Below are 13,697 nucleotides of genomic sequence, written 5' to 3'. Positions count from 1 at the left end.
CTGCAGGCGTTTTCTTTTTCATTCGCAGAGCTGTCATTACTGGATGCAGCGTTATCACAAGGCTCTAAATAAGAGGATCAATGTACATTAAAAAGCAAAACTTTGAATCACCAACAAGTGTGGTGGTGGCCGACCTCCCGGCGGAGGACCTCGCCACGGGCTCACTGAGAAATCTGCAGCCATCCCCGTGACAAGGTCCGCCGCTGACCGAATCGGTCCCACTAAGGAGGAGAGGTCCAAGCCCTCATGGCTTATGCCCAAGCCCGTGGCTCAGCCGGGCTTGATCTTCCGTGTTGATATTTGATTGACAATTGAGAGGGGTGTGGTTCCAGCACATTCAGAGGACATGGCTACGACGTTTCTAGAGCAGAGACAAGGGCTTGATTTTCAAGTTTTAAGCCTCATTTTCTATACTTTGCAAAATTTGATATGTCTGTGGCATGTCAAATTATGTTTTTTAAAGGAATACTCCACTGAACAATGAAAAGCCTTAATCCGATAGGTCATGTCATATGTACTCTACCTTGAAAATTTGAGGTTAATCCGATATCATTTAATGGTGTTTTGAGAAGATTTTTATCAGCAATTATGAATTTTCATGGTCGCCGCCATTTTGTGATGTGACGTATTCTGTGCGTAAACAAAGAAATCATGGCCGATTTGTTATCACATGCAGTACCACCACCATCGGACACGTAAAAATGCCCTACTGTTTCGCGAAATTTTGCCATAATTCGGATAGAAATAATCCGAGGAAGGCTCGGTGGCATATTCTGCCCAGTAAGAAAAAGAAATATTTAAGGACCCAGCAGCTAGCGAAGTGTGGTCGCCCTGAGCCGTACGACATATGTACAAGTGTATTTGCGCATTTATTTAAGACCAACACTTTTAGAGTACAATAAGGCTCTGAATTCTTTTAAATAATATTGTTATGATGTTCGTAACCAATGATGACAAAAGTACTTCTTACAATTAATGCGACCTCTTGTGCTTTCATACGTTCTGCAGTCGTTGAGACTTCCGTCCGTTAATCGTGAACGTAATTCAATTGAATTTGCCATCATGATGGTAAGATGGTGAACAGTTCTTGCCAACGAAGGCATGTCTTTTATTTGTTTTGATGATCTTGCCTTTATGCGAAGTTGGCAAAACGTTGATTGGCAACGTCGAGTATGAATGGCATACTCCCCATCTGTGAATTTAAACACACAGCAGAACCCTCCCTTTCCACAAAGGCTGTCCATTCTTGTTGAAAACTGCAGTATTCCTCGTATTCCTCCATCTTCCCGATCCACCAATACTGCTATTTCTTCATCAGATGAGGATAAATCAGTGAAATCAGCGTTGTCCATGTCCATGATTCTGTATTCCTTTGTTTACGCACGGGATACGTTACTTCCTGTTTTTTAAGTCACGTGACTCGCCAAAATGGCGGCGCACATGAAAAAAAGATAAAAAAATCTTCTCAAAACACCATTAAATGGTATCAGATTAACCTCAAATTTTAAAGGTACGGTACGTATGACATGACCTATCAGATTAAGGCTTTTCATTGTTCAGTGGAGTGTTCCTTTAATTAAATTTAGAGTTGACAGTTTAAGGAACATTATACTTAACCTGTTGTACCAGTGCAAAAAAAAAAACGGTCATGTACAATTGCTGATTAAAATTCTAAATACATGATGTACTCAAAGGTAGTATGTTATTTTAAAAAATAAATAAATCATTGTTATGGTCACTGACCAGAAGTGTTATATAACAATCAGACATTGCACACGATGACAGTTTTATGTGGAGTCTATCTTTAGTTTTCCAATGTTTGCCAAATCCCAAGTTGTATGACCGGAGGGGCAGATGAGGTTTCAACATACAGTGAAGAAAATAAGTATTTGAACACCCTGCTAGGTGTAGGGTGTTAGGGCATTATTTACCAGCCAGGGGGAAAGATAAGCTTTGAGTGAAGCGCATGACGGACATCTCTGTGTGATCCAAGCAGGCCATATTTTAAACAGTTGTCAAGAAGTGGCAAATAAAATGGCTGCAGTCAAACTTTACAGGCCACTAAAGTGAAACTTAATAAAGGCAGTTGAAATGACTGCTCTATTGACTGGAGCGACATCTAGATGAAGGATGCCATTAAACGCATTACTGATGACCTGACAGATTTCCTGTAATCAAATTTTCGGTGTTCGTCGGTGTCTTAACTAGCGGTGGGGAGTAAAAATTGTGTTTACTGCACAGGTAGACGTCCGGCAGCTTGCTCTTCCCTCAGGCCTTTTTCCGCGTAATCACACTGCAATTTCTTTCGTTCTAGGTCATTCACCCCGGCAGATTTGGCAACAGCGAGGAGTTTGATGACTCTTGGAGAGTGGCGTTTTATCATCCCAGCAAGTGCAGTCTTTATAGGACAGGTCAATTCATCCAGTTCAAAAGTTGTTTGACTTGGCAGGCTGTTGAGCTTTTTAAAAAGATATTTGGGCGACAGGGAGAAGGGCTCACTTTCCCGTGACTGTTAGCAGCATCCAAAGTAAACCTTTTCGTTTCAAATGATACAGAACCAGTCAGGCAGAGAGAGAGAAAGGGAGGGAGTAAGAGGGAGTGCCATTGTAAATTAATCAGCCTTTTGGAGGAGAAACAGGAAACAGCACTCCTCAAATTGTACAAACCCCAGCCCCAGCGTGATGCAGGCGAGCCCTGGCTGTGATATGGCCGCCATCCACGTCTCATATGGAGCCAAGGAAAATTCTGAGCTGAAATTGGCCGGGTCTGTTACAGGTTAACCTCCCTTGGCCAAATAGCTTCTCAGATGCCTCCATGAGTGCATTGTGTGTCACTGCAATGCACACAAGGGAGTTTCTGAAGGCCATCACAAAGTGTTATCATTTAAGGGAGCCGCAAAACAAAGTCCGCCCGTTTCTTTGGGTCGGTGTCCAAAAACATTCCGACTGCCGAGTTGCAGTCGGACCTCACGGCTTTCCCGTGATCTGGCGACGCAGTAGGAAGGAGCGAAGGGTGGGGGCGGGGGGAGTTCATCCAAGCCGCTCTGTCTGGGCCGCGTCGGGCGGGTTCAGGCAGTCCTGCCTGTCCGGCTCCTTCATGGAGACAGTGCCGGGTTTAATTATCCCCAGCTGTGCTTCATCCCTCCCCAGCTGGGCTCGGCGTCCCAGTGTCCTCTGCCTGCGCGCCGCATCCACACTCAAGTCAAGGTGAGACACATACACACTGACAGGCAGCCACACACTACATGCGTGGGCAAATTATTATAGGCAGACGCAATAATGTGAACAGCTGTACAAAGCTTAATTCAATCATCCTTCACCACCTATTAACAAGAATTTACTTGTAATTCACAATTGTGATAGTCAAAGAGCCCTTAATTCAATTCACAGCACGGGGTTGTGATATTCTGATGAATATTTGGCTCTGCTGTCCTGTGTTCTAGTTTCTTTTCTTGTACTTGACTTTACCACAGTCTAGTGGGTTACCCCTTATCCTCATTAAATGGTCACGGGTGGGGTGGAACTCGTCCCAGATGACTTTGGGTCGTAATGTAAATATTTTTGGAATAGTAAAAAATATTTACCAAAACGGGATGTTCAAGGGACTTTACAGAAGGAGCGTTCAGGAATTCATTTTCACATTTCACATTTCACTCATATCAATGGAACAGCCCCCTCCAAAATCATAGTGCCACATTTGTTCGTCATCCTCCAGGAACAAAGCCAGAAGTTTAACCTTGATGGAGGTCTGTACTCTATTGAATGACATTTTTGTTATGTGCTGCAGTGTTTCCCAGCCATTTTTGAGCCAAGACACCCATTTTTCCTTTAAAAAAAAAAAAAGCTCACAGCCCATTACGAAAAGAAGATACTGTACTGAAATAACGATGATCCCATTTTCATCTATCAGAGATGGTAGCAAGCCACGAGAAGTCTGAAGTTGTAACCTTCAAATATCAAAAGTCTCAAGTTGCTGTGGTTAAAAAAAAAAAGTCAAGCAAGGCAAATAGAAAAACCACTAAAATCAAGACAAGTCGTTACTTGGTTTCAGCAAGTCATCAGTCACAACATATTATGGAGGCTATTAAAATAGTTTATTTCTCTGATCATAAGGCAAAAAGCAATCTCTTTTTACTGTTGACGTACGCAGGTTTTTCCAGCTACCAATGTACGTTGTTTTGGTGTCTACCGGTTCCCCAAATCTATCAGTCTGGATGTGAATAAATTAGTAAATGAACGTTATTAACTCTGTGCCCTTTGTAAGTCATCAAATTACTAGTGGATCTGCCCCATCAATATGGCAAACACGTTGACATGGTACAGTGATGAGTCAACTGGCTAAAAAAATTTTTAATGTTATAGTTTCCAGTTTCATTCTCCATATTGTCTGTCATTTCCTCTGAATGTCATGGTAACCGTTATTAAGTTTAGTCAATCTTTGACAGCTATCGGTGAACTAACGAGATGTTAACCTAGTTTGTCTGCATCAGTTGGTTTGTAGCGCCAGATAAAGTTGTAGTAGATGTCGTAGTTGTTGTTGATGAGTTGCAAACCTTCCGTGTTAAAATGGTCTTTTTCCTAATTTTCTCATAAACATGTTCCTGAGCTTTAAATGTAATCGCATTTGGAGCTCCTCCTGTGATAATCGCTTAATGAGGTGGCCTCAGCATTTCACCTCACGGTAAACTGGCGGCCGAGGTTGCCAGGTTTGCGGGGCGCATTGCACAGAAAAAAAAAAAAAAGAATACATTTTTCAGTCAAAAAATAAAAGGCCCACCGAATCGAAAGTTCAGCTTTTCAAATGGAAAAGGATGACTTGTCAAGTCAAAACTTTCACAATTTTAGCCAAGGAAGGCCCAAGTCTTAAAATTGGCGAATCGGCTCAAGTCATGTGACCCAAGTCCCCAAACTCTGGCATTTAATCACTAATTTACTTAATCAGTGTGTATTTTGGGCCCGTTTGAATACAAAGATGATAAATTAACACAAAGCCAGGACTTATTCTGTTGTTTCAATGTCAGCAGGTAGATGTAATGGAAGAGCATTTAAAGCTTTTGGCCGTCACTATACATTGCTTGCATAGACAGATGAACATGGACATATTTTGAATCAATAATTATTACATTTATGAAAATGAAGTGATAGTTGAAGACTCTCCTTGGCAGCCCTGTTGATCTCTCATGACACCCTGGTTGGGAATTACTGATGTACTGCAATCATTATGGTATTGATAAAAGAAGACATGTAAAGGAGCCCAAGACATTTGCACAGTAATATGTGTACAGAACACTTTTTACTGCAGTTCCTATTCACATTGGCTCTACTTCCTGCTTTATATGAAATAAAAACTCAGTACGAACTCACTGGCCACTATATGAGATATGCCTTCACTATCAAATGATGTGCAATACGGGAGCTGTAATTAACATCGTGATTATATTAAGATAAAAATGCTTAGTTTTCATCAATACCAATGCAGAGGTAACAATTGGACAAAATATATCATCATTGTGGTTGCAGTTTGCATTGATGTAGAGCTGTAGTCTGTCGTTGTTTCGCATGTAAAAATCCATTACGATATAATGCAGCCCAAACAACACATTGTCAATATTGACCTTTATATTAATGTGGTAGCATTGTTTCTTAAAGAGGTCAAGTGTCATGCCTATAAACATTCTAAACTAGATATTGTAATTAAGAATCCATATAACATTATTCACTTCAACGTCCATACGAAAAAATAAATATGAGCAGACAGAGCGTCATCCAAGTCTCATTCGACATCCAAGTGGTCGCCATATTGCCTGCATCGTCTGTTTATTACGTCACCCCGCGACATTTGCCATTGAAAACACGCTGTGCCATCTACTATGGGACACGGAAGCTCTTTTCAAAGAAGAGAACATCTCACAATCGAGTGAAGTGAACGGGGCAACATTACCCTATCGTTTCAAGCCAGATTTAGATAATATTCGGATCACTTCTAACTAACAACAGACAGCATGTATGAGCTAGCTCGGCCGAAGCTGTGCCTCGTCCACGGCGGACGTGGCACAACTGCGGTGGCGGCTCGTCCGAAGCCGTGCTCGACGCCGACGGGTACGTCAACACATTTAGCACCCCTGATTTACGCGTCCGGATCTTTTGTTACATTCTGAGAGGATTACGTCCCTCGCCCACAAACTTGCACAAACTTTTTTTTAGTAGCTGTATATACACCTGCCTGTCATTTGGAACCCACAAAGCTCTCGTCCTTTTCCCCCGTGCAATCCATTTTTCACGACAAACTGGGTCTTTTTGAAAAGTATGAAGAATGAATCCATCCTCCCGAGTGTTCGAACAATATCCAGCAACACACCAAGCCGGCATTTTGGCTAACACGAAGGAACAAAGTGCTACCTTCCAGCAGGTAAAACTCGTAGAAACCTACGAGACTGCTTGAGTGGGAGTCTGCTACTAGCGTCACTTCGTGCTTCTTCTCAAAAACAAATCCCTCGAGAGGATTTTCATGGCGGGAGTGACAAAAAGCCAAATACGTCAAAATCATGTTTTATGGTGAAAAAACGGATGGGTCCGCACCGGCTGCCGTTTTCTCATTAATAACATACTAAAAATCCTGCATTTCATGATAGTGGCACTTTAACATGTTTACAGAAACAATAGTGACCAAAAAGGAAAAAAAAATACAATATGTATAGGATATGTACAGACACGCAGAGCTCATTATAGTGCCCTACAAATGCATTGAATTTTAACATTGTGCCTAATGAAGTAGTGAGGGGGTTTATTACTACATGAAGTGGTTCATTGTTTCTCCGAATGCATTGTCATATACAGTCGCATAAAACAGATGTGATATCCAACATTTGCCCCATGCGGTGCTGAGAATGAAACAAATGCTTCTGGAAGGTGTCCCCGCATGAGGCAGAGTACGAGCACGGGACAAGCAGGTTTGATTGAACCCCAGTCTGAGCGGGTCTGACTCGGTCCATCTGTGCGACTGTCCTTGGCCTCGCTTCCAGGTTGAAGCGATAGGGGACCGCGGCGTTATCACACTGCGAGGCTGTTATGGTCATTATAACCCTCTGCTTCAATATTTCCACTTTGTTTGGAGGGATCCAAATGCTGCGCTGGAAACCCAGAGTCTGTGTCTCTGTCTTTGTTGCCATCTCTCACCATCCTGCCCAGGTCTACGGCGGACACAGCTGTGTGCAGCAGCATGTAATAAAAGTCTAATGCGAGCAGCTGCTGGGGGTTTAAACTGTAATGAGATGGTGTGTGAGATTACCATACTTCGCTGGTCGCTGAGAGAAAGCCTGGCACCCTGACAATGCCCGGCCCCCCAATGGTACAATTATTCTTTCAGATATGGCTAATAGAATACCCACACAACGCCTGTAAGCAAGAGATTTAATGAGCTTGAGCTTTGGTTCTCCTTCTCTGTCTCCGAATCCCTCATGCCCACAGCATGAGCATGAAGCATTCCTCCCGAGGAGCCGCTGCAAACGTCTTGGGCGTGATGCGGGAAACAGACATTTCTGGAATCAGCGTCCTGCCCGGTCAGAGGAGAGCGGCTTCTTCTTCTTCTCATGGCTTGATGGCCTAAAATACTATTTTCCTGCTCCCATCAAGCAATACACAAAAGCTTTGTGTCAACTTCATTAGTCTGTAAAGGGGGGGGTGTGGTACAGGAAATATCCATGTCCACATGGTGCCCATTGCTTCAATGGGAGGGTCACAAAGAAGAGGGGACTCCAATGAAGTTGCTTTAGGCCTGCTGTGGAGCTTTTGTTCACTGCCATTTTATCATGCAAAACCTCCTCTTCTTTTCTGTTCCCGCTCATTGTTTTGCGGCTTTTCCCTCTCATCCACATTTACAGTCATTTACTCCATTATTTCTTTGACTTGCTTTTGTTTTCTTTTTCTTTAACTCTTCATGCCCTCCCACCGTATTACTGGAGCTATAGCTCGAGCTTGATGGTGTCTATCCAGGGACATAAAAAGTCCTCGTTGTGATTCTGGCGCCTCCTCAATGGCTCTCTGAAATGAAGGTTCACGGTGTCTTGTTGTGGAGCGTTTGTACCTGTCATAGCAGTGGCGTGATAATGGTCCCAGAGGTACCAGTCCCTCATCAGAGTGGAGGAAGCGCTTTGCTGAATGCATACAGCGCTTCATTACCTCATGCAGAAGGCTGAAGTCAAGATTCACAGCCCTGTGGAGCTGGATATTGTAAATGTGACCCCGGGGGAGCAGAGCGGTGGAATTTCAATACACCACCCGGTCAGTATTATTCCACGCCTGAATGCAGAGCCTTCCAGACAATTAGTGGAGAATTATGGAAGGCGAGGTGTTGGGTAATTTACGGAGTCCGTCTTGGCCTCGCTTGGCAGCGTGGGTATTTTGCGTCCTCGCAGCAGGGGAGAGAGGGCCTGCAATGCCGCCTGCAGGCACACAGCTTTCAAAGCACTTAAATGGGTGCAAACCCAATTTGTACGTATATTTAAAGAATGTCCACCGAGACGGCTCTGGTTATTACATTTTAAACCGTTATTAAGTCAAAACGAATCCCTGCCCGTGTCACTGCTGCAACAGCTCGCCGTGCAGGGTGTCAGAAAATGGGCTGCCACCATCATCCGGCGAACCTTTCATCAAGCCGGTGGATACATTTAGAATTCAAAAGACGATCAAAGTCATTAGAGAAATTCTGGAGTCTGGCGCTCCGACATAACAGCTTTATCAGTCCATCGCCCTCCTCCGACGCCGCTTTCTCGCCACTTCATCTTGTTAGGATCATCAGCAGGCGATAGTCACGATGGAGGTAACTGTCATGCAGCTCCACCACAAAGCCCTTGATTAAAGTGTTCTATTAGGTGACACGCCGATGTTGTTTGGCCATGAATCAAACTCGCCTTCTTCAGAGAATTCGCTTGATTATGGGCCGGCGTGCAAGTAATCAAAAGTTCGGCAGAATTTATGACAAGCAATCAGATGAAAACTGGAAAAAACAAGAATAGCACTCAGTTGAGCGCTAGCTAACCTCTACCAAGGTTGTACAGCCTTGCAGTGGATGAAAAGTCTGCACACCTTTGTTAAAAAATGTTTGAAGATAAATCATTTAAAAATATTTGTAACCGTTCATAAGTCCTTCAACCTTAATTAAGGCTCCAGTTCCAGCAGAAAATAGCAAGATACTGCCACAACTATGGTTGAACACTGTTGTCTTGATACTAAATATTGCTTATGGGAGTAACCTTGCTTCAAAATGTTGCAAAAAACATTCCAATCTCCCAACCGACTAATATATGCAATGAGCAACAGTGAGTGTGGTAAGGAAGTGAAGAAACGGGTCCGAGCAGGTTGGAACAGCTGCCGGAAGGTGTCTTGTGTGTTATGTGACAGAAGAGTCTCTGCTAGGATGAAGCGCAAAGTTTATAAAACAGTGGTGAGGCCAGCCATGATGTATGGATTAGAGATGGCGGCACTGAAGAGACAACAGGAAGCAGAACTGGAGGTGGCAGAAATTGAGATGTTGAGGTTCTCGCTCGGAGTGAGCAGGTTGAATAGGATTAGAAATGAGCTCATTAGAGCGACAGCCAAAGTTTGATGTTTTTTCGAGACAAAGTGCGGAAAATCAGACTTGGATGGTTTGGACATGTCCAGAGGCGAGAGAGTGAGTATATTGGTAGAAGGGTGCTGAGGATGGAGGTGCCAGGCAAAAGAGCGAGAGGAAGACCAAAGAAAAGGTTGATGGATGTTGTGAGGGAGGACATGAGGACAGTGAGTGTTAAGAGAAGAGGATGCACGGGATAGGCTTAGATGGAAAACGATGACACGCTCTGGCGACCCGTAATGGGACAAGACGAAAGGAAAAGAAGAAGATGCAAGTGTTACTCTTCACTGGTTGATGTAACAGGGCCAGAAGTTTTACTTGAAATGTAAAATCCTCAAACTCGGATTGCCTGCGGTGTGACAGTGAAGATGTTCGAATGTTATTCAAAAAAATTGCCTGTGCATACATCTTTGATGATGGTGACAGTTTGACACTGGAACAGATTAAGTCTACGTCCATAATATCTGAGCGAGTGTATCCTGCCACTGAAGTGAATGTGTCGGATCCAAGACGTATCGCGGCAATGTGCATACCACAGGTTTAGATGGAAAAAGCTGACACACTGTGGCGACGCCTAATGGGACAAACCGAAAGGAAAAGAAGAATAATAAAAATATGCACATTGGTAACCAAGCTATAGCACAGTGTTTATGAATATTAAAAAGAGGTCAATATTGCACTGATAAGATGTGCATGTGCAGATGTATGGGTTAGGGAATGCAAATGAGCTAGCACGCCACAGTTGAAAAATATCCTTGAGTCCTATATTTTTGCCTCTGCGTTTGTTAATAGGCTGCATTCTGGTTCATGGAGGATGACATAAGACATTCACAACTACCTCACCCTCACATGCTTTTGTGCTTGCAAGGGTTTTAAAAAAAAAAAAAAAAAATCAAACAAATGATTCCGCTAATGCATAAGTCAGTTTCCCCAAATTCCGCTTGTCATCTGCTGCAGCTCACAGTGGAATGTTTATTCCCACATGAGAACTTGGTCGATTTCAGCTCTCTAACTCCAAAACGTGTGCTCCAGCTGTTCCTTCTCTATGGAGTTGTGAGGTTATAATGAGCATAGAAGCAGCTGCTTCCTCCTACAGTAGAGGCCCCAGCCTCTCTAATCCTAATCATTAAGAGAGGAAAGGGTGTGGAAAAGCAGAGCGCGGAAGCAGCGCAAGACTCGCTGCGTTACCCGACCGGTTTATGCAAAGTCATACAGCGTCCTATTGATCTGCTTCAAGTGTTGAAAAACATTAAGAAATTCAAGACAGCTGGATTGAAGGCTCCACCGTAGCGCAGCCATCAGGAGCCAAACATTTAGTTGCGATGATGTACAACATCGGCATTGTGACCGCTCCCAAGGGTGATAAAAACACGGCGCCCTAATGTTTCTCTATTCACACACCCTCAACATCAGTGAGCGTAAACTCAATCTTATCTAGAAAATATCAAATTATGAAATATTTATGTTCTGACCTTTCTCCGTAATGATTTTGTGATTAATTTTCTCTGCTTTAGCCTTAACATGCTCGGAGAATACAAAGCAGACCCAAGCAGGAGGCACAGAAGGACCAGCGATGATCTATCGAGACAGCGCCGTTCGAGTCCGCCTTGTAAATATCAACAAGTCAGTATTATTCATTGTTCTGCTCTCGTCTTTTCCATCACGCTCTCTCTCCGAGGCCTCAGACATTGGCAGAGATATCACTCGGTGCCTTTCACTTTCACCTTAATAGCCAACTTGAGTGACAGAATCATTTTAAAAAGAGTGATATCCAATCAAAGGGTTGTAAATCCAATTGGCAAAATATAGGCAGTCATAAAGATGAAATGTAACAGTGTAAAATGAATCACGTTGCATGTAGGACAACAAGCCCAATCAACCTTGTCGCTGCAGAGTGGACTGGACGAGACTGCAGCGTGTCTCTTTGGAGCAATTTTATGTAGATTATGTAGATTTATAATATGCTAATTTGAAGCATGACCTCGCTGTTTGCTATGGAAAATCACTTTCCTTTCTGATCTGCATATTAATACCTAAAGAACAGATAGATGTTGGGACATGAAAGCTTTAGTAAAATCAGCAGGTAAAAGGCAGCTGCATAATTAATCCTGTAAAGAGGAAGTTTTGCACAGACAATGGTTGACTCAAATTCATAATTGGTCCCGTTATTGATATTCTCAGTGCAGCTCCTGGAAGAGTAATTAATCTTCTGCTGGTGCGAGAAGAAGAAGAAAAAAAGAAAGAAGTGGGTAGACGTGCTGATCTTCCTACTTTACCTCACTGAACGGAGAATTATAGCAACTACAACCATAAAACCCCTGCTGATGAATAGACAAACTTGCTAAGTGAAAAACCAAACTCATTTTTCAAACACCAACGTAAATGTGGTTGCACTTGAGGAGACAGGCAGTGGCTGCAGTGTGTGATAGTCTGTCATTGCGTTTGCTCTACCTAACCTCTCTTGACACCTGGAGTCAGGGACCCCCCTCTAAATGTGTAATATTCAATCTTCCTGACAGCTCTGCTAATGACCAGGAGGAACCAAAACAGAGCTAATAGGTGAGCCTCAAAATTGTGTTCAAATTATCCCTGATAATGATTCCCTTCCATGTACAAAAAGAAAATATGTGGTATGTGTGTGTGTGTGTCTGTGTGTGTGTGTGTGTGTGTGTGTGTGTGTGTGTGTGTGTGTGTGTGTGTGTGTGTGTGTGAGTGGCAGCGTGTTTACGTCAGGGGAATGTCCAATGGCGGAGCTAATTATCATCTCTATTAAAGGTAAGTATAGCCATCTGCATCCCGGACAAGTCCTAATGAAGGACAGCAGACAGCGGGCTGGATTCTTTCATGTGTCATGAGTTGTTGGTCAATATTCACACCTCCACTGCGCCAGCGTGCCCACCCGACTTGTGTTTCCAACAACTCACATTTCTGCATTACTGTTTCGGTACGATGCAAAAAGCTTTAATTAGTCCTATTCTCTTTCCACCCTTTCTGTATTTTTAGAAGGATATTGTATTCCATATATATATATATTTTTTTTTAACACATCCATCTGCATGTGTGTGTGATTATAATATCTGTAAAACCATATCAGATGAATAATTCTGCACAAATTTGCTTCGGCTTGCGCAGGCTATTTTACAAGGAAGCAAGTCAAGTGAGGGGACGTCTCATCTCAAGTTCCCAACCCGAATGATTTCATCCATCCGTCCTTCCATTTTCTTCCACTTATCTGAGGTCAGGTCACTGGGGCATCGGCTTAAGCATGGAAGCCCAGACTTCCCTCTCCGCAGAAATATGCGGTCTCTCCAGCGCGTCCTGGGTCGTCTCTGGGGCCTCCTCACGGTGGGGCGTGCCCGCAACACCTCACCCTGGAGGCGTCTTGGGGGCGTCCTAAACAGATGCCTGAGCCACCTCATCTGGCTCCTCTCAATGCGGAAGCGCACTGGCTCAACTCTGTCTGAGCCACTCCCAGATATGACCGATGGTCTCGCCCCATCTCTAAAGGAGACCCCGGATACGCTGCTGACTCATTTTGGCCACTTGTATCCGCGATCTTGTTATTTCAGCCACGACCCACAGCTCACGGCCGTAATAGTGCAGATTGCTCAGGAAATTAAGAGTTTTGCCTCTTGGCTCATTCTTCCCTCACTTCTGAACAAAACCCAAGGATTCTTGATCTCCTCTACTTGGAGCAGGATCTCCTACCTGACCCGGGCCATTTAAACAAACAAAAAAAGAAAACATCACTAAAATGACATAATTATCACTGTCACTCGTGGGCAGCGTCCCATTTTTGGGACATCATGATTTTCACGCATTGAATAGTTCAATTCACTTCAGTAGTTCAAAATATTTAAGTGCTTTAATCTGAAGCCATAATTTGGTATCATCGGTCAAAGTTAGCACAGAGTTATGTCCCTTTCTTTCCTGACCCGACATGCCTGCCTCAAGTTATCATATAACTTAACCATAAATGAAAAAGAAGTGTTATTTACTTGATTTTGGCCTGTCAGGAGAGTTTTATCTCAATAAAGCAAAAAACTGCCACCCTGTCCATGTTTAAATGATCTCAGTGTTTTTCATTG

At 43.4% G+C, this 13,697-nt stretch overlaps 1 long non-coding RNA gene across 1 annotated transcript; it reads left to right on the top strand.

Moving 5' to 3' along the window:
• The first annotated feature begins 2,487 nt into the window (after nucleotides 1–2,487).
• Nucleotides 2,488–13,697, top strand: LOC133508729 (uncharacterized). The gene is made up of 5 exons (XR_009797129.1): nucleotides 2,488–3,206; nucleotides 11,124–11,232; nucleotides 12,129–12,168; nucleotides 12,329–12,384; nucleotides 12,742–13,697. It is a non-coding gene; the product is annotated as an uncharacterized LOC133508729 (long non-coding RNA).

The sequence above is a fragment of the Syngnathoides biaculeatus genome, chromosome 11 (genome assembly GCF_019802595.1).
Source record: "Syngnathoides biaculeatus isolate LvHL_M chromosome 11, ASM1980259v1, whole genome shotgun sequence".
In the NCBI taxonomy this organism is placed as follows: domain Eukaryota; kingdom Metazoa; phylum Chordata; class Actinopteri; order Syngnathiformes; family Syngnathidae; genus Syngnathoides; species Syngnathoides biaculeatus.
The sequence above is the reverse complement of the archived record's forward strand: the minus strand, read 5'-3'. Positions and strand labels throughout refer to the sequence as shown.